General features: G+C 32.9%; 1 non-coding gene across 1 annotated transcript; it reads right to left on the bottom strand.

Annotated features, from left to right (window-relative positions):
• Positions 1 to 16866: 16866 nt before the first annotated feature.
• Positions 16867 to 16973, bottom strand: LOC139873856 (small nucleolar RNA R71). The gene has a single exon (XR_011767570.1). It is a non-coding gene; the product is annotated as a small nucleolar RNA R71 (small nucleolar RNA).
• Between the last annotated feature and the right edge of the window lie 2401 nt (positions 16974 to 19374).

The raw sequence follows: 19374 nt of genomic DNA on the forward strand, positions 1-19374 counted from the left end.
TCACTTTTTGACTTTATTGGCAAAATGAGTTATTGTTGGTGAGTATATGTACATAGAGAAAACATTATAAAACATTCTCTTCTTACTCAGGAACATAAAAATTATTTGAGAAAAAAAAACACCGAATATTTTCACAAGAAAAAATGGTTTAGCAAATAGAACTTTGTTGAGAATTGATATTTCCAACCTTACTTTTGATAGATCTACATTAATTTAGTAACATACCCTTAAATTATGTCTAACACAATTTTCTTGACAAGATATATTATAGTGTTTTTGAAAGACGGCATCAAATATGAGCAGATCTATCAAATATGAATTTTGATGCACAATAAAAATAATGTACAAAAGGTTCGTTAAGGTTTTCTCCATTTATTGCATAGAAAACTTGTTTGATGTAGATATTGATAGTTGATACTACTAAAGATAATAATGGGTGTGACAAAATACCCTAATTTGTGATATCTTATTCAGCTAAATCTGCAAAATTTTACTAGCGGATATCAGCGAAATAGTTTTGCTGGTGGGTCGTGAGCATATGATGAGTACGTTTGTTTGTTAATAAACCGGACCCGTCAAACTATGAAACTCATTAGAAACTATGAAACTCATTATAATTAGGTGTATATAATGAATTGTCAATATTAGTAGTGCTTGAACATAATATGCTTAAAATTCGTGTAAAAGTTGATAAATAAACTTTCTAATAATCATTACTTTAGCAAATCTCGGAGAGAATTATGTGATTCTACTTAGACTATAGATAACGCAACGTTTTTCACTTCTTCGCCGCCTACATGTCACGAGAAACGCCCCACGAACGCCTGGAATGGAGCTTTTGTAGGCGTTTGTACATGGGTGTTTGTCTTCAAAAAACGCAAATGAGAGAAGGCGTGATGATGAGGTGTCAGCTTGTGGTTGGTTGAAGGATATATCCATTGAAGAAGAAGACTGTTGCATATTTTTAATTTTTTTTCTTCTATATAAACACATACATTCAACCATTTTTTCACACATCTTAACAATTTTGTTAACTTTTACTTATAAAAAATGGATTTTTAAGCTCAAAGTATTGATATTTGTTTGATACCACCTCGTCCGATAAGACCAAAGTTCAAGAGGTCATGTGCAATGAAACCCACGACTATTCATAAGTAGAGATCGTGAAACTGCGGATACTAATTTATAGAACGACTACTTTTTTTAAACTCCGACGATCCACCACACATATTTAAGAGACGATTTCGGATGCGGATTCAATTATTTCTCCGTATCAAAGAAGGTATTCTTAATTACTCATATTCAATGATGCTCCAAAATATTTTACATTTTTCCAACAACGTCCGGATGCACTAGGTCGTCTTGGTTTTACAACTTTTTAAAAAATATCTTCCGCGTTGCGTCAATTGACGTATGGAACAACCGCGGATGTGTTTGATGAATATTTGAAAATGGCAGAGAAAACGGTAAATGTTTGCTTAAGTAATTTTTGCAAGTGTAAAATTGAATTATATGGTCGAGAATATTTGAGGAAGCCGATGGCAACTGACATTGCTCTGTTGTATTTTAGGCACGAGGAGAATCATGGTTTTAAAGGAATGTTGGGTAGTATTGACTGTATGCATTGGGCATGGAAAAATTGTCTCGTTGCATGAAAGTGTCAATATACTAGAGGTTATCACGGTCACCCGACGATTATGTTTGAAACGGCTGCTTCATACGATATGTGGATATGTCATTCGTTTTTTGGAATGGCTGGTTCAAACAACAATATAAATGTGTTACGTAAATCATTCTCCGTTGTTTGATTCGCTTTGAAAAAGATAGAGCTCCACAGTCACCGTTTGAAATAAACGAACATGTATATCAATTTGGTTACTACTTGGCAGACATGATATATCCTGATTGGACAACACTAATAAAGGAATATGCGAGTCCTATTAAGGAGTCACGAATCAAATTTACAAGATTTCAAGCAAGTGCTCGAAAGCACGTGGAGCGTACATTTGGTGTTCTATAAGGTAGGTTTGCCATTTTAAAAACTCCAACACGAGTTTTGAGCGCCAACAAGATGATAAGGATAACGTATTCTTGTATTGTTTTGCACAATATGATACAAGAAGATTACGGTTTTGCATTGAGTACTTGGGAACAAGCATGGCTAGACAAACCAGAAAACAGGCGTCGTCGCAATATTACGATAAGAGTCAATGATCGTTGATCACGATAAAATGAAATCCGTGATTGAAACGTACACGATCAATTACGTGAAGATTTAACGACGAATATTTGAAACATTCCAACAAATTTTCGTTCTACAAACTAGCCATTATTAATGTTTATTTTTTTAATTAGGTAATTTTTAATTTGTAAAGATATTTATGTTTTTTGTAATTTTTAATGTTTTAATTTTTTATATTGTGTAAAGTTTATTTATTTTTTATGTCATGTTACCTAAATAAAAACTAATTAGAAAAAATAGAAAATCAAAATTAAATGTTACGTCACTCTCAAAACCTCATTATAACTCCCTCATTTCCCCGTCATGACCTAATCAGACCCTCAGCGACTATACACAAAAAGTACACCACATCCACTCTCCATCAACATTATCAATATCAATGATCTTAGGGTTATATTGCTAAACCGAGGAATGTGGGATAAAAACTTGGAAGGTTAACGCAAAAGCTTTGGTAACAAATAAACAGTAAATTGGATTTGGGCTTATAAAAGCTTAATTTGGGCTGATCAGAGTTGGACTGGATCACTGAAATATCTGCCATATTGCTTACCTGTTTCAGTGAAGCCATACAGATGGTTACGTGGATGCTACGGTCACTGGGCTTATATGGATCTTAATAGTGTAAATGGGCCCATAGGGAATAACGGCAGTTATGATCATAAAGAGATGATAGGATTTATCGGAAATACATGTATATTGTTATAATTCAGTAGGCTTATAACTACCTTTAATGGTTATAAGAACAAAGAGAGAAAAAGAGAGAAGAAGGAGAGAAGAAATATTGATATTGATATTTCAAGAGAAATGGTGCACCTTAAATGGTTACCATACATGTCTATTTATAGTATAAAATATTACTATGCAAGAAATATAATAATAATAAAATTAACATCCAATCTAGATATTTTATAACACAATCTAGATATTTTATAACACTCCCCCTTGGATGACAATTTTATTAGAGAATAACTATTACTGCCTCGTTAAAAACCTTGCTAAAGAAAATCCATTGGGATAAAACTTTAGCTAAGGGAAAAAGAGTGCAGCATAGAGTTGACTCCCCCTCAAATAGGCAACGCCTGAGTTGTTACATCTTCTGAACATGTCTCATGCCAATATTATGAACGTGTGTTCTGAAAATAGCAGTTGGCAGTGCTTTGGTATAAAGATCAGCAGAGTTGTTGATTGAACGTATCTCATTTTAATCTGGTTGTCTTTTACGAGATCTTGAGTATATGAGAAGAATCTGAGGTTTTCATCTGAAACTGTATCATCTAAATCTTTTATGTACAAGTTTAGCCCTTGTGATTTGTCTACAGTCTCCTTCATGGTTTGCTCAAACCCTTGTTTCAATTCCTATTCCTTTGTAGTCTTTTCTGAGCCTTACCAACATACCATTCTTTTCCATCAAACTTATGACCGTTAAGACCGTCTATGGCTTTGGCGCCTCGTCAGTATTTATATTTTGTTCAGTCACTTTTGATACTCTTCTTTCATTTGTATTATGCAAGCTGCATTATCTTCATATATAGTTGTTGGTGAAGATAGTTGTTAGTCTTTTATAGCGTTCTAGTCCACAAGAATCAATAATGATTTGTGTCATTGATCTCAACCAAACACATTTTCGAGTAGTTTCATATAATGCAATCACTTCGTCATGATTTGATGATGATGTTGCAACAAGTGTTTGTTTTAAGAACGCCATGATTTTGTGGTATCTCCATTTAGGAATACATATCGAGTTTGAGATTTATCTTTATGAGGATTTGATGAATGACCTGCATATATATAATCAACCAAATCTTGTTTTGAAACGTTATAATAAAATAATTTTAAATCAGCAGTTTCTCAAGGGTATCAAAATATGTGTTTGATCCCGCTCCATTGTCATTTGAGCTGAATCTTGCCAACAAATTAACTGCAAGAGAAATGTCAGGTCTTGTACAATCTATAAGATACATAAGAACCTCAATTGCACTAAAATATGGAACTTCCGATCTGTTAAGATTTTCATGATCTTTCATTTCAAAATAATTCTTTAGAAGTTGAATGATTTCATAGATCTCTTTATTCGTTCATATGATGTTAACAACATTGACATAAACAACTACGATCTCATATCCGAACATTGTTTTTATAAAACATACGTGCAAAATAAGTTTATATTTATACCCTTTTTTTTTATCAAGTAGTCATTTAATCGGTTATACCACATACGTCCCGTTTGTATAAACCCACTTAGAAATCTTTGTGATTTAATGGAATATATTCCCTTGGGTTTTACATTAGATGCTTATGATACCTTAACCCTTTAGGTATATTCATATATATCACTATTAAGTGATCCATACAGATAAGTAGTAACAACATTCATGAGATGCATTTAAATAACTACCAGGTTGATTAAGTATCTAATAAGTAATTGTATCCATTACAGGAGGATAATTTTTCCTCCTAATTCATTTCTGGTCTTTGTGGGAAATATTGAGTTACAAGTCTAGTTTTGCCTTGTAACTTCATTTGCACATTTCTTTTCGGATAAAAATTCATTTGTATCCCATACGTTTCACATCTTTAAAAGTGATAACGATTGATCCGAAAACTTTTCTTTTATCGAGCGATTCTAATTCAGCTCTTATTGCTCCTTTCCATTGAGCTCAATCATGTCCATTTTGTATATTCAATGACAGATTTTAGTTCCAGATCATCATCTTTATTCATGATGTCATTGTAACATTATATGAAAATATCTCATAGAGATTTTAGTTTCATTTCGGTTCCATAATATTGCATAATTTATCGCAATTTTAGTATTTACATTTATCAATATCCTCTGCAGAAGGAATATTGATTTGTGGTTCTTCTTGAACACTTTCTCTTACCTCATTATCAGCTGATTTTCTTTTTCGAGGATTTTTTATCTTCGGAACCAATTGATCTTCCACGTTTGATGCGTGGAAAGACTCAACAGTGACATTATTGCCAGCTTTTGGAATTTCAGTTCGAGCTGGAGCATTTATCGCTGGTATATATGATTTAGTCACTTTTTTATATCTGTAAATGCATAAAGTAATTAATTTGCAAGTTCTTACATATGCATTATTTTTTGAACTTTCGTTTCACATTCTTTTGTGCGAGTTCAATATACCTTAATTGATGTTCACATCATGAAGCATCATTTTATTTTTTATTTTTATTTCTCCCCCTAATCTAGGGAACAATGTTTTATTAAAATGACAATCAGCAAAACGTGCTGTAAAAACATCACCCATCATGGGTTCAATATATCTTATGATTGAAGATGTTTTATATCCAAAATATATTACCATCTTTCTTTGAAGAACCATTTTATTGTTTTGTGGTGATACAATTGGAACATACACTGCACAACCAATGTTCTAAGGTGGAAAATATTTGGCTCTTGGCCAAAATCAAGTATTAAGTGAAAATATTTATGACTTCCACATGGTATAATGCGAATTAATGTCGCAGCATATAAATTTACATGTCCACATATAAATATTGAGAGATTTGTACTCATTATCAATTGTCTAGTTATTAGCTGTAAGCGTTTATCTATTGATTCAGCTAAACCAATTTTGTGTATGCACATGAGCAACTGGATGTTCAACAACAATCCCTGTAGATATATAATGATCATTAAATGCTTGAGATGTTAACTCACCAGCATTATCAAGTCTCATCCTTTTAATGGTGTAATCAGAATAATGTGTTCTCAATTTAATAATTTGTGCAAGAAACTTTGCAAATGTCATATTACGGCTTGATAACATACAAATATGAGACCATCCGCTAGATGCGTCTATTAGAACCATGAAATATCAAAATGGTTCACATGATGGATGAATTGGTTCATATATCTTACCTTGAATTCTTTCAAGAAACATTTGTGATTCTTTTTCACAATATACTTTTCATTAATCACCATATGTGCTTTCCATTAATCACCATATGTGTTTTTTTTTTTTTTTTATAAATCACCATATGTGTTTTTTTTTTATCATATATCCTTTTCACCATATACGCTTTTAATCATATGCGCTGTGTTTTTCACCATATGCGCTTTTAATCATATGCGATTTTCATCATATGCGTTGTGCTTTTCATCATATTCGCTTTTTATCATATGCGCTTATCATATGCGATGCGCTTTTTATCATATGCGCTTTTTTATGTGAATAGTAAATTAATTAATTTCGTTTTACTATTCATATGAATTAATTTAGATTTACTATTTTGTTAATTGAGTAATATATATATACATCATATACTTGTGACTCCGAAGGCTCAAATGAATTTGACCATATAGTTATACGTTGTACCTTGCACATTAATTTTCAGTAGAAGCTTTAGATGCATATTATTTTCAGTAGAAGCTTTAGATGCACTTTTTTTTTTAATCACCAAATACCACAAACACTTTGTTTGCGTTTGTTCATAGTCATCAATGAAAACCATTTTCTTTAATTTTATTTTATACAATAAAATTAACGCATCATTATTCTTTTCAAAAACAATAATCTATTGTTATTGTTCACTTGTGCCATGTTTAACAACAAAAGTCAACAACCTCTGTCTTGTTTGTTGTGGCAACCAAAAACAACCTTTGCTTTTGTTACCGAGAATCCAAGACCAAAAAACAATTAATTTTTAATTAATCTTTTATCAAAACCATAAATGATTTTATTGATCTACGTTGATATGGCCATAAAGAATTGACGGCTGACCTACTTTTGTAAGTGTATTTCGGCTATCATCCCGAAAACGCACAACGACCTCTTTTTTTTTTTATGAACTATTTGTTTCATATCTAGCTTAGGCAATTATTGTGAACATTTGGTCCCTATAAGAGCATTTATTTTTTAGACTTTTAGTTGATTTGTACTTGTCACAATTAGGGATAACACCCGCGGGTCGTGGATGCGGATCCATTGGATCCATCACCCGTACCCGCGGATTTTTTTTAAGAGACATCCAATTGAACCCTTGTTCGTTGAAACAATTTGACTATATTTTTACTCCCCATTATTAAACGGGCCATTTTGATGCACACTCTTAAAAAAATAATTTGTTTTTTAAGTTTTATTATTCAACCTCCTTTTTTCAACGGTCACGTTTTTAACAAAACATTTGACAAGTTTGGAAAAAAAGTTTTTTATTGATTATCATCAAAAGTTTTCTATTGTCACTCTACTGGATGGAATTATGGCATACAACCAAAATTGCAACCCAACACTCAGTGTTGTAAATCTCCCGAGATCTCGTTTTTAGAAGGCAACCGAGACGAGATGTTCATCTCCCGAGATTTCTCGGTTAACGGGTTCAAACTTAGTCAAAGCCACGATTTCTCGGATTTTCTTGCTAATTTGTAAGATTTTCCTGTAAAATTCGTAATTTCTAAGATTTTCTCGCTCATTCTCGGATATTTTTGTAAAATCTCGAAATAACGTATATAAATATACATATATTTATGTTCTTATGTATATATTTATTAAAAAAAACTATAAAGTCAACGTAAGTCAACGCCCGAGATCTCCCCGAGATTATTCCGAGATGCCGAGATCTCCTTAAAAAATTCCAAACGAGATCTCCCCGAGATCCGAGTTCTCCAACCTTGCCAACACTACATAAGAACAAAAAGGTTGTTTTTAATTAACATATGTATATGTGTTAAACTCGGAATAATAATAACTTATTTTAGAAAATTAACATAAGACATGTTGAAACATTTTTGTCACATTTAGCTCATCAAGTCTAATACTTATCATTGATAGATTTTATCACGTCTAGGAGATGTTTACTTTTTTCTTGTATTAAGTCCTACTTTCATTTACCTTTGTTTGGAAAAAAGTTTTTTTTTTTACTTTGCTTTCTCCCTTTCTGTAAAACTCATTTAAACACTTTCTTTATTTTTTTTTTAAAAAAAAACTTCCTTTTTTTTATGTTACCCGTAAATTATAAATATATAAAAAAAACTTTTTGTTTAAATTTTTTTTTTCTAGTTTTTAAAAGGCCACTTGACCAATTTTTTAATTCTTTCACAACACCTGATATCGTGATCGTGACCTTTCACCAAAGCAAGAGATATTCTTGATAAACTAAACACGGACTCGTATTTGAAATTGTCGGCCACAAAAAAATTCATTTGATAAAAGTATATATATTTTTTTTAGTTATAAAAGGAGACCACTTCATTTTCAATACTTCATTTTTGACAAAAAAACTATTCCATTTTACCATCCCTTTTTTTTCTTACTTTAACTTTTAAGATATACTTTTAATAAAAATACAAACTACTTTTTCTTATTTTAACTTTTAAGATTTACTTTTAATAAAAAATACAAACTACTTTTTGTATTTTAACTTTTAAGATTTACTTTTAATAAAAGTACAAACTACTTTTTCTTATTTTAACTTTTAAGATTTACTTTTAATAAAAATACAAACTATTTTTTTATTTTAACTTTTAAAATTATAAATTTAAGAATAAACATTAGTATGCATGAAATAAATAATGATTAATTGCATAAGTAATCATAAATGTTAGATAACATATAAAGACCCCGTCGTATTCGTATTGATCGGAATTAATCTCGACCCATGGTACCATGTTGTCAAATGACGTGTTGCGTACATAAAGTACCGTGTTGTCAAATGACGTGTTGCGTACAATCATGAGGTCTTATTAACATAAATATAAATGTTAGTGAAGTTAATAAGAGTTAGATTACAGAAAATATAATTCAGGTGGTATAACCGACCATATATAACTTAAATAACATAAATATAAATGTTAGTGAAGTTAATAAGAGTTAGATTACAGAAATATAATTCAGGTTAGTAGTCCAAAATTTGATATATTCGAGTCTGAAAATTATTAATAATTTCATACCTTGATCACTGACTTGTGATCGTTTGAGATATCCTTTGATTACACTAAGCTCTTCGTGCTGATAACGTGTTATAATTCAGTAGGCTTATAACTACCTTTAATGGTTATAAGAACAAAGAGAGAAAAAGAGAGAAGAAGGAGAGAAGAAATATTGATATTGATATTTCAAGAGAAATGGTGCACCTTAAATGGTTACCATACATGTCTATTTATAGTATAAAATATTACTATGCAAGAAATATAATAATAATAAAATTAACATCCAATCTAGATATTTTATAACACAATCTAGATATTTTATAACATATATAAAAATATGTCATATTTATTGAAAAGAACAATAACAATATAACGGAAGATCAAAAACTATAATTTAATTAAAAGTATAATAAAACAAACCAAACATACAAAACAGTATGATCATGGATTGTTCCTTTTCTACTAGTTTAATACGTTTGCTAGGGGAGAAATCTATCTATAAATAAATAAATTCTATTAAATATTTAAAATGATGACATCATAAATAAGCTTTTTCCTTTATTAAATTTTTTTTTAAAAAAAAGTCAAAAATCCAAACCATCTTGATGATGTCATTAACACTAATTAATGAAATTTTAAAAAATTAACAAAAAAGAAAAGACTCAGCCGTGTTTATATTTTATAATAGTATATAACCCTAATCCCTAAAATCGCAATCAGGGTTTCATCATCATACAATAATATCGCCATCTTAAATCAGATCTGTTATTATGGATAGGTTCTGTTTATATAATAAAAGTATATGCTTTTAGGTTTTTAGTTTTTGTCAGTCACAATCTATTATGTTGGAATGGATCAATTGAGAATGGAGATCGATTCAAAAAGAAACACCATGACAATCAAATCGAAATCTTCATAAATTAATCGCCTGCTCATCAGTCGCCTTTAATCAGGTGTTGTTGTATAGAATTTTGCAATAATCACTTCTTATTAATCGATTCACACACAACAAAAAAGAACCCTATTTTGAAGAAGAATCGATCCAAGGTAAGTGAATCAACGTTCTTCCTTTTCAAAATGCAATTGTTGGTTGAATGTTGGTTAATGAACTAAATGACAAAGTTAAGTATGATGATTAACCAAATAATATGTTTTGATGATGACACATACATATGCATAAGTGATGACCGACATCTTAACATAAAACACGCAAGGTCACTAATCCATACTTTATCTTGCAAATGACCAAGTCAAACAAAACTTAAAGAATGAAAATAAAGATCATCAAAATACACGGTCAAGGTACGGTCGACTGCATACCCAGCCGTAGAAGCCCAAACTGAATTGCAACGTAGTTTTGTGAAAACAAGTTACACGGTACCCACCACGGTCAACCGTAGTGCGACCACAGTTTTCTCTGTCACAATTTTTTACCAAATTTAGTTTGACTAGTTCTCGACATCTATAATTCATGAAACCTTATTCAACACACTTAGAATAGATGTCCTTTCCATACTCAATTGAGTCTTGGTCATAAAAACACTAATCTTGGTTAATTACGCTTAATTAATTCTTAATGACAAATTAACCATGATTAGGCATAACACATAAGTGTTAATCAATAACTTGTGATCTTAAAACTTATCTAGATATCTTAAGTATGATCACCAAGTACCAACACACTTAAGCTAATGTCACTAGGATATTAATTTCAATTAAATATGACTTAGTGATTAATTAAGGCTAAATGAAGAACAATGCTTTCAAGTGTAACTAGCAAAGACTTGTAATCCTAAAATACACTTAGATACATTTAGGATGGTCACCAAGTCCCAACTAGAGATTGCTCTTACCTTGTGCATGTGTTGAACATTAATGTGTGCTTACACATTAATCATGCAATATGTTATATTGCAAGTAAGCTTGCCAAAAGCTTAGGTTATAATGTTGTGCAAATATCTATATGATTGATATTATAATAACTATCTCTTGCTATATGTGAGTATTACTTGCTACTTGCTAATATGTTTAATACTCATCAATTTGCCAACTTGATTAATATGCTTGCTATGTGCTCACTAGTTAGAATACTAGAATTTAATTAACTAGTAAACTCCAATAAATTAAGTGTAAAATGGTTCACAAAAGAATAATGGTCAAATTGTCTATTTGGTCGTGTCTAAGTAACAAGTTGTGATTACTTATTCATGTATGATTTGACATTGATGTCTTTATACACTAAGTGATTACCTTAGAAAGATATTATTCAATTAATCTCTATTTAACCTTGAAATGGATATGACTTGTGATTAATTGAAACTAGAAAGTTAATGACATATTGACTAGTCTTTAGGATTGAACCAAATGCATTAATGTGACTAACTAAGTCTTGACCAAACTGAGATTTCCCAAAATATCAATCAAGACACTTCTCCAAGAATGTTGGATTTGCCACTCTTGGAGTGTTGTGTCACTTTCACTCAATAAGACCAAATTCCACACACTTAATGCATGTAGTACTTGTATAGGATGTTGGGTTTCTTTTGCAGGTACTAGAAGGAGTAAAGGTTCCAAAATGTGGTGTTCAAATCTGAGTCAAACATTCATACAACGGATACATATTTTGGACTGGAGCACGCACGGTCGAACCACGGTCGACCGTGCTGGCAACCGTGTGACAATGGCTATTTTTTGAATCTCACTATAAAAGGCAAGCATTGAAGAGCATTTGAAGCTGACCCTCTTGCATATTTCAAAGGCTTATTTCCAAAGATCACAAGTGCATTAATTACTACTCAAATGTGATTAAGCAAGAGAAGATTCTATGATTTTATAGATATAGAATTGGGTTGTTGTAAACTTACTAATCAAAATCATTTATCTTGTGAGTTTACTTAGTGTAATGTATGTCCTAGTATTGTCTTAGGATCATCATTGCAAAGTGTATGAGTCTTGTAACTTCAATTAGCAGAAGCATATGCTAGCTTAGGTATCTACTTCCTTAAAGGGACTTAGGAAGTTGATTAATCTCATTTGGAGATTAATACTTGTCCAAGGTGAAGACAAGTTGATCTAGGTTGGAATTGGTCTTTCAAAGGGATAGAAATATTAGATTTGTTGTCTACCAAAGAAGTTGAAGACTTATAAATCGGATCTCCACCGGGTTTGGAGAAAAGTGCTTAGTGAAGCAAGAAATCCCGATTAGTGTAATCGAGGAGTGGATTAAGGTGGATTAGTTAACATCCACCCGAACCACTATAAATCATTGTGTTTATGTTCTTTACTTTACTTCATTCATCATATTGAACATACATACCGCACACATCAAGTTTGAGTTGAATTGGTTGATCATAGTTAATCGAATTTAGTGATCGATCGAAAAAGTGTTAAAAACGTATCAAGTAACTATTCACCCCCCTCTAGTTACTTACAATTGGTATCAGAGCGGTTGCTCAAATCATTGCTCTATAAATGTTTTTGGAAGTGTCAAAATTCGTTTTGTGCAAAACTTGAGTCAACGATTCTCGGATCAACTCAAACTATGGGATACTTGGAAGAATTGGTCAAAGAAGCACCAATCTTTGATAAAGAAGATATTGATGTGTGGAAATCAAGATTTGAAGATTATCTCAAATCTAAGGATTGCTACTTGTGGAGGATAATCAAAGTAGGAGACTTTGTTCCACAAGCTAGTTCAAGACTAGTGAAGTCAACATTTCAAAACAATGAAGTTTTGAAACAATTTGATGCTATTTCACTACTTCATGAAGTTCTTCCTAGTGAAGAAAGAATGAAGATAATCTCATGTGAAAGTGCAAAGGAATGTTGGGATTCACTATGCTCTCAAGTAGAAAAAAACTCTAGGAGTTTAAAGGGTAAAAGGTTAAGAGAGAATTTGAAGAAGCTTGGAGACTTTGATCTTCAAGAAAAGGGATTGGATGGAAGTAAAGATTTTTGCCTCATGGGTTCTTGAAATGATTTAGATCAAGATGGTCAAAGTGAAGAAGAGGTTGAATCTCCCTTCAAAGAAGATGATGTCTCAAGCATGGATTGCAATGAGGTATATGTATTATATCCTTTGAATTATGAAAAATCGTTAGATGATTACAAGGCTATTAAAATTGTGTATAATAGTTGTCGTGACGAAGTAAAACTCTTGGAAAAAGAATTACATAAAGTTAGACAACTTAACAAAGTTTTAATTGATGAAAATAAAACTTGAAAGGATAACTATTTATGATTCATCAAAAGATAAATTTGAAATGAGTGTGTGTCACGACTCTAGCAAACACAAATTATGTAATCAAAGTCCATTGTCTATTATTAGGAAAATTGAGAACATGGAAAAAATGAACCAAGCTAGCAATTCAATGGAAGGGATAAGTCAAGGATTGGGTAACCTTAAAATCAATCAAAACCAATGATCAAAATGCTAATAAGAATAACCTTTTCAAAAGACTTTGAATTAATGAAAGGTTTTTCATACAAATGCAAAATTATTTTTGAAAAATGATTTTAAAAGGATTGTTGAAGGAAGTCTACTTGTATTAGGATTGTGTGTTTGTGTGAAACTATGAATTGCATGCTAAATACAAGATTGATGCGTTTTGTGTATACTATGTGTATAATTGAATATATATATATATATATATATATATATATATATATATATATATATATATATATATATATATATATATATATATACATATACATATACATATACATATATATATATATACATACATATACATATAGAGAAATAATCAAGAGGGAAGCACTTTTTTTGGGGGGAAGTAATTTTTTTCGTTTTTTCGAATTTTTTTTCAGGCATCAAGATCACATGAAAATATATTCAATGCGCAAAACATTCAATGCGTTGAATGTTTTTATTTTTTTCTTCGAGCGTTTCTCACCAAAATAATGACATTCATCACAAAGTGTCTTTTTTAAATGTTCATATTTTCATCTAATCTATAATGTTCGTGAACAAAGTTTTTTCAAAAAACGAAAAAAAAATTGCTTCCCCCTCCCCCCAAAAAAGTGCTTCCCTCTTGATTATGACCCTATACATATAAATATAGTATATTATGTGTCATTGATGATGAAACATCGGGAGGATGTGATCATTCAATGTTAGGAAAAGAAAACTTGTCCTCAAGTATTCTATAGAACCTAAGAATCGTCAAAACGCGCTCAAGAGAAGAAGAAGTGAAGAAATTGGTGATCAGAAGAATCCACGGCTGACCGCAGACTCAACCGCAGACTCCTTGATATCTCTCCATTTATATATATTTTATTTCACGATATCTACCTCACTTTGTTCGGTTTTTGACTATCTCGGGGCCTATTTTGTGTGCTATTGAGCTAAATGGTAAATTAAGGGCTAAGGAGTTGATTTGGTGTAAAATTGACCAAATCTTGGACAAAATTGGCTAAGGAATTGAAAAGTGCAGAATCAGCTTCAAAAGCGCCGCTCCTCATCCTAGAGCACCGCTCCTGTGGAGCAAAAGCGCCGCACCTATTGAAAAAGCGACGTTTTCATGCACATTTCAGCTCCATTCTTCATCAGTAGGCAAAAGCGCCATTCCTACAGCAAAAGCGCCGCTCCTATCCGGTCAAAAGCGTCGCTCCTACAACAAAAGCGTCGTCCCTGATTCGTGCCAAAAGCGCCGTTCTTCAACAAAGGCGCCGCTCCTCATTAAGCCAAAAGCGCCGCTCCTGAGCCAGAAGCGGCGCTCCTGTCGCTGTTTCAGCCCAAATTTTCAGCACTATAAAAGGAACGAGATTAGGTCATTTTCTTATGCATCTTTAGAGAGCAGCTGTTTAGGGTCTGAATTTCACACACTAAACCCTAATTTAATCATCCATTGGTGTTTAAGGGAGGATTCAAGGAAGCTTGCTCAAGATTCATCTTTGTTTAGCCTAGATCTTCATCTTCTTTACATTTTGGGTTGTAATCTTTACTTTATTTTACATATTTTGAATTGATTACTTGTAATAGCTTAAGATGATGATTGCTTATGTTTCTTTGATTATTATGAGTTTGATCTTAGCCATGATTGGCCAAATCCTTTGTGTTTGCTTACCTATGAATCTCTAATGCTAGTGTTTGTCTCAAATCAATTGATTATTGTTGTTTGAATGAATTACATGATCATGTGTTGTTGAGTTAGCTAAAGATCCATTGCTATGAGTTTGTTTTAGGCTTGACTTTGATTACATATGTTGAGTAGCTCTCTTAGTGATTTGAGAAGTGAATCAATGTGTGCTTCAACACCTTAGGTGATCTAGACAACTAGCTAGGGAATTGCAAGTGATTATGTTCTTGATCTAGGTTGGTTTTCAATTGGCCTTTAGTCAACATAGTAATGCCGATTATCTTAAGTGATTTCGATAGTGGGGGGTTTTAAGTGATTTCAACCCAAGCTCAATCTTAATGACCAAATCATGCTTAACTCGATCTTAGGATACAATGCTTATGTGAATTCGAGGAGTGTCATTTGATTTGAGGTTTAGAAGTGATTCTAAACATTTAATAGTTCAACAACTTATGATATAGCAAAATAGGCAAAACGGGGCAAGCCAAGCATAGAGATGATTAGATAAGTGAACACTTCTTAGTTAATTTGATTTAAGTCTTAATACTTTGCTACTTGTTTCTTGTTACTAGTTTACTTGTTAGTTTAAGTTTGTTTAATTGAACAAGTTTTAGTTGTTAGTAATATCAATCGAAACCCCTCAATCAAACAAACCCTAGGACAATCGATAGTTTCAAACACTTGACTTAGACCACTCCCTTGGGACGAACTTGATAAGAATACTTACATTAAAGTGCTATAATAATCGGGTTCTAAGTGCTCGTTAGTTGTGTGTGCTTATTTGTTAGTGTTTGAATCAAATATAAATTTAGAGGGTAAAAGTTATGCATAACACCACACGCATCACATCAAACTTTCTTGGCACCGTTGTCGGGGAGCGGTTAGCCTAGTTAGGTGTTTGGTTTAAACTTTTGATTGTTCGATCCTTTCATAAGGGTTTACCCTTACGAAAGTTACTTTTCGCATTTTATATATTATTTTTGTTTGGAAAAACGCTTGTGTTTGTGTTGTGATTGAAGGATAGGTGCCTTTGGTGTTTGAAAACAAGGTCTCACAAGGATCAAGAGTTCACACATCCATTCTCCGATTCGAAAAAACACATGCACGGGGTTTATAATCGTAGAGAAGCAAGGGTATTAAGAAATAATTTTGAAGCTTTGCCATTTTGTTTAGAAGAAATGGATCCTAACGGTCAACCGATTGTTAATGAAGAGGGCAATCCTAATGGTCCTCCAGTTAATCAAGAGTTATTGAATGATCCAAATGACACACCAATGTGGAACGCTAGATTGGTTGCATCAACATTGATAGCACCGGCTATTACCAAACCACCAATTGAAGCGGATAATTAGAAGATCGAGGGTAACTTTTTCACGTTGATCAAGGATACATACTTTCATGGGTTGATAGATGAGAATCCGTTTGAACACATTCAACACTTTAATGATCTTGGTGATATTTATATAACCAAAAATGTCACCGATGACGCTTTTAAGTTAAGGGCATTCCCCTTTACACTTCAAGGAGACGCAAAAGCATGGATGCGAAGTTTGCCATCTGATTCCATAAGGTCTTTTCAAGAATTAACAAATGAGTTTATCAATCTCTTCTTCCCACCGTCAAAAGTAGAGCGACTTAGAATGGAGATTAATGGGTTCACCCAACGGGGTGATGAGAGTTTGTATGATGCATGGGTACGATTCAAGAAGCTACTAAGAGCTTGCCCACCGGATGGTTTGACGAAGAAGGAGTACATCAATACGTTTTATCGAGGTTGTAATATGTTAACGAAGCAATATCTTGATTCTTCATCCGGTGGGTTATTTATGTACAAATCACCAAATGCGGCCGAAATTATGTTAGAAGACATCTCGGTCAACACATATGAATGAGAACCTTCACTGGAGATTTGATAAGGAAAAGTGTAGCACAAGTCGAGAGTGATAATGGACAAGTGACACTTGCAAGTTTGAACAATCAATTTCAAACATTTGGGAAAGAGTTGAGAAAGGTTCAACAAATGGTAGTTGCAATGCAAGTATGTTGTCAATGATGCGAGGGTCCACATCTCACGAAGAATTGTCCTCAAATTACTCAATGCAATAATATCATTCTTGATATCGCTCCATTTACATATGTTTACTTCGCGATATCTACTTCACTTTGTTCGGTTTTTTACTATCTCGGGGCCTATTTTGTGTGATATTGAGCTAAATGGTAAATTAAGGGCTAAGGAGTTGATTTGGCGTAAAATTGGCCAAATCTTGGGCAAAATTGGCTGGAAATGAAAAGTGTAGAATCAGCATCAAAAGCGCCGCTCCTCATCCTGGAGCGTCACTCCTGTGGAGCAAAGTGCCACACCTATTGAAAAAGCGATGTTTTCATGCACATTTCAGCTCCATTCTTCATGAGTGGGCAAAAGCGACGTTCCTACAGCAAAAGCGCCGCTCCTATCCGGTCAAAAGCGTCGCTCCTCCAACAAAAGCGTCGTCCCTGATTCGAGCCAAAAGCGCCATTCTTCAATAAAAGTGCCTCTCCTCATTAAGCCAAAAGTACCGCTCCTGAGCCAGAAGCGGCGCTCCTGTCGCTGTTTCAGCCCAATTTTCAGCACTATAAAAGGAACGAGATTAGGTCATTTTCTTATGCATCTTTAGAGAGCAGCTACTTAGGGTCCGAATTTCACACCTCAAACCCGAATTTCATCATCCATTGGTGTTTAAGGGAGGATTCGAGGAAGCTTGCTCAAGATCCATCTTTGTTTAGCTTAGATCTTCACCTTCTTTACATTTTGGGTTGTAATCTTTACTTTACTTTACATATTTTGAATTGATTACTTGTAATAGCTTGAAGATGATGATTGTTTATGTTTCTTTGATTATTATGAGTTTGATCTTAGCCATGATTGGCTAAATCCTTTGTGTTTGCTTATCTATGAATCTCTAATGCTAGTGTTTGCCCCAAATCAATTGAATATTATTGTTTGAATGAATTACATGATCATGTGTTGTTGAGTTAGCTAAAGATCCATTGCTATGAGTTTGTTTTAGGCTTGACTTTGATTACATATGTTGAGTAGCTCTCTTAGTGATTTGAGAAGTGAATCAATGTGTGCTTCAACACTTTAGGTGATCTAGACAACTAGCTAGAGAATTGCAAGTGATTGTGTTCTTGATCTAGGTTGGTTTTCAATTGGCCTTTAGTCAACAAAGTTGTGCCGATTATCTTAATTGATTTCGATAGTTGGGGGTTTTAAGTGATTTTAACCCAAGCTCAGTCTTAATGACCAAATCATGCTTAACTCGATCTTAGGATACAATTCTTATGTGAATTCGCGGAGTGTCATTTGATTAGAGGTTTAGAAGTGATTCTAAACATTTAATAGTGCAACAACTTATGAGATAGCAAAATAGGCAAAACGGGGCAAGCCAAGCATAGAGAGGATTAGATAAGTGAACACTTCTTAGTTAATTTGATTTAAGTTTTAATACTTTGGTACTTGTTTCTTGCTACTAGTTTACTTGTTAGTTTAAGTTTGTCTAATTGAACAAGTTTTAGTTGTTAGTTAATATCAATCAAAACCCCCCAATCAAACAAACCCTAGGAAAATCGATAGTTTCAAACACTTGACTTAGACCGCTCCCTTGGGGATGAACTTGATAAGAATACTTACATTAAAGTGTTATAATAACCGGATTCTAAGTGCTCGTTAGTTATGTGTGCTTATTTGTTAGTATTTGAATCATATATGAATTTAGATGGTAAAAGTTGTGCATAGAATCACACCGCACGCACCACATCAACTTTCTTGGCGCCGATGCTGGGGAGCGGTTAGCCTAGTTAGGTGTTTGATTTAAACTTTTGATTGTTCGATCCTTTCGTAAGGGTTTACCCTTACGGAAGTTACTTTTCGCATTTTATATATTATTTTTGTTTGGAAAACCGCTTGTGTTTGTGTTGTGATTGAAGGATAGGTGCCTTTGGTGTATAAAAACAAGGTTTCACAAGGATCAAGAGTTCACACATCCATTCTCCGATCCGGAAAAACACGTGCACGGGGTTTATAATCGTAGAGAAGCATGGGTATTAAGAAAGAATTTTGAAGCCTTGCCATTTTGTTTAGAAGACATGGATCCTAACGG

Source organism: Rutidosis leptorrhynchoides, chromosome 10 (assembly GCF_046630445.1).
Source record: "Rutidosis leptorrhynchoides isolate AG116_Rl617_1_P2 chromosome 10, CSIRO_AGI_Rlap_v1, whole genome shotgun sequence".
NCBI lineage: Eukaryota > Viridiplantae > Streptophyta > Magnoliopsida > Asterales > Asteraceae > Rutidosis > Rutidosis leptorrhynchoides.